Source organism: Belonocnema kinseyi, chromosome 2 (genome assembly GCF_010883055.1).
Source record: "Belonocnema kinseyi isolate 2016_QV_RU_SX_M_011 chromosome 2, B_treatae_v1, whole genome shotgun sequence".
Taxonomy (NCBI): domain Eukaryota; kingdom Metazoa; phylum Arthropoda; class Insecta; order Hymenoptera; family Cynipidae; genus Belonocnema; species Belonocnema kinseyi.
Genome location: NC_046658.1, coordinates 98,283,554 through 98,286,815, shown reverse-complemented (window position 1 = coordinate 98,286,815; position 3,262 = coordinate 98,283,554). Strand labels below are relative to the sequence as shown.

Genomic DNA, 3,262 nt, shown 5'->3' with positions numbered 1-3,262 from the left:
GTCGGAAAGAAGAGATCTTAAGCTTCAAAAATGTGTATCTGTCAATTTTGTATACCTTGAATTGCATGAGCTATAATTGCAGAAAGAGTGGTGTACCCGAAGAGGCATTCTCGGCGCTAACGGGTTAACCAGAAAAGTTTTATTAAAAAAAAAAAGAATAAAGATAAATGTAATAGCTGATATTTTAATTTAAAAAAAAATTGTTAAGTTTTCAACCAGTGTTTAATTTTCAAGAAAATAGTTGAATTATCAAACTAAAATGGTAAATTCTCAACAACTGCAATAGTTTATATGTCACCATTAAAAAAAATTTAATGTTCACCAAATTAAATCTATTTTAAAACCAAAAGTACGAAATTTCGACCCTAAAGATTAAAGATTAATTTTCTATAAAAAAAGCTCATTCCTAAGCCAAAAATATTCATTTTCAACCAAACAATTGAATTTTTATGAACAAAAAAGTCTACTAAACTAGATAAATCTTAAACCAAAAAGACAAAATCTTGAAAAAGTAGTTAAATTTTCAACTAAGAAAAAGCTTGAATGTTTGACAAAAATTTAATTTACTATCAAAAGCTTTGATAAAAAAGAGGATTTTCAGCAAAACACTTGAATTGACAAAAAAAAATATAGATTTTTAACAAAATAGTTTATTTTTTAACAAAAAAGATTACAGTTGATATGCCAACATGAAAAGATTAAGCTTCGATCAAAGAAGATGAATTTTAAAACAAAAATACAAATTTTCAACAAATAAGATTACTTTTATAGAAAAAAAAGAATTTTCAAAAAATGCATACATTTTTAAAAAAATAAATTAATTTTAACGGAAAAAGATAAATTTTCAGCCAAAAATGTAAAGGTTTAATTTTCTGTAAAAAAATAATTTCAAATATAAATAATAAAGTAAATAGATGATATTTCCACTAAAATAATTAATTTTTAACCAAAAACATGCATTTCAAAAAAATAGTTGAAGTTTCAACTAAAAAAGATAAATTTTCAACCAAAAATTTAAAATTTCCAGTAAAAAAAGTAAATTTTCAGTTAAAAAAAAATGAATTTTCAAGTAAACAGTCTAATACTTAAAAAATTAAGATTTTTCAGTCAAAAAGGAAAAAAGCTTATTCAAATTGTTGAACTTACAAATCAAATGACGAATTTTCTGTAAAAATGTGGAATTTTTAACCCAAAAATATGAATTATCAAGCAAAAAAATTAATTTTTAAACAAAAATAGTTGAATTTATAAAAACAAAGAATTTTCAACAAAAACTTGAAATTTCCACCAAAAAGGATAACATTTAACAAAATTGTGGAATTTTCAAACAAAAATGATTAAAAAGATATTGAAAACATAAACTCGCACTCTTGCAATTAGTCTCTAAATATTTTGTTGTCGGTAATCCAACGGTTCGAACAGGGTAATGATTTTTTTAATTGATCATCTTGAATCGGTATCTATCGGAAATGAACACTTTTAAATGGCGAATTCACTAAGGCTTCAGGCCGAATCAAATTTTCAAATTTGTTCTTTGTCCCTACAAAAAAAAAAGAATCGATTGAATGGAAAATATTTGAATCGGAAAATTTAAGAACGCCGATTCACGCGAATTCAACGCCTATCAGTTAGTGGCACTTGTAATACGTCTTATAACTTTAATCATTTCACTGTATAGCCACCACCGATTCAGGAAAATTTAGTTGAATTATTTTCCTTTTTTTTATCCGAACCATCGGAAGGACATTTACCGATTGAGTTTCTTATATTTTATACATCTTAGCCAGTAAATTTTTCGACTAAGCCCAATGAAAAATAATTCAAGGAGATTTTCCGGATTTGGTGCCGACTGTATAGTGACTGATTGAAATGATTAAAATTAGCGTGAATCAGCGTTTTTAAATTCCCCGATTCAAACAATTTGTATTCAATCAATTGTTGTTTCCTGGATGGGTAGGGCCGCCACTTTTGAATTAGCGGGAACTTCCATGACTCCGCGCAAGCGTATTGCTAACTTCAGATTTGAAAAGAAAAGATCCATTGTTCCCAAAAGTTCACCCTTCATTCCTACCAGTTTCGAGTATTTTAAAAGCCCGAGAGTCACAATCCGGTTTCAGAGAAGTAGTAACGGTTTTAGTCTCGAAAGTGGAAATCGGAATGCGATTGAGGGAGGAGAGTGCGAGAGGTTTTTAATTCAAGCAGGCGTATTTAAACCGTAAATTTAAATTTATTGGGATACGGACGCGGATCAGTAATAAAAGCCAATGAAAAATTAAGTATTTGAGTAGACTCAACAATTTATTGATGCGCTTCCTTTTTTAGCGAGGTCTACGGATATGGAGATTTATTTGTAGTTTTTCTTTAATTATAGTTCAATTAGCTTCATTGACTTTCATTGTCAGTTTTAATTTACTTGCAATACTTTTGCATACAAAAATCGAAGAAGACCATAATTGAGCAGTTTATAAAAACCTTTCAAACCGTTTCTCGTTTAAAACGACCGCTTTTCGATTTAAAAAGTTAACATAACCTAAAATTGAGAAAAACTTTGAAATATAATTTTTTTAAGTACCAATTTTGGGCGGAAAATAATACAATAATCCAAAATTCTTTAAAGATTCTAAATCTTATCCAAATGATGATCTTTTATTTAAAATACCATTTTTTTTAAATAGTAACGTAACCTAAAACTGCCTTAACATTATGAACCTTTAAAATATAATTTTTTGCGCTTAAAAAATTATTTTCTGTGGAAAACGTTAATATAAGCTGAAAATAATAAGAAAATTGCAAATAGTTTTCAAACTATAATGAATTTTGTTTTAAAATAGAATTTTTTAGCGTAAACCTCTAGCATAACCTAAAATTATTCAAATATGTGACATTTCTTTCATACCTCATTTTTTATAAAAATACTAATAACCGACTAAAAACACTAACATAATCCAAAACTGCAAAAAATGCAAATTTTGCGCGAACTATAAAGATTTTTGTATTAAGGGCATGTGACACAGCTAAATACCTATATTACCGACCACAGTTTTTCAGTTCACTGAATGTTTTTTTGAACCTAAGAACTTTTTTTGTAAATAAAATATCGAGCTGAAACTTTGGAAAATGTATTAGAGTAAAATAAAGTACGTTTAAGTACTGCATTTTAGTAGGAACTTCACTGAAAATTAATTCATCTTTTTTCTGAACCTCAACATTTTTTGAACATTCGAACTTTTCTTATACATAAAATATCGGTCTCAAACTTTGA

At 27.4% G+C, this 3,262-nt stretch overlaps 1 protein-coding gene across 14 annotated transcripts in view; it reads right to left on the bottom strand.

The window, feature by feature from the left end:
• The window catches only part of LOC117166868 (tropomyosin Per a 7.0102), a 78,613-nt gene that overhangs the window by 50,759 nt on the left and 24,592 nt on the right, over positions 1–3,262 (bottom strand). The gene's annotated exons all lie outside the window — the stretch shown is intronic.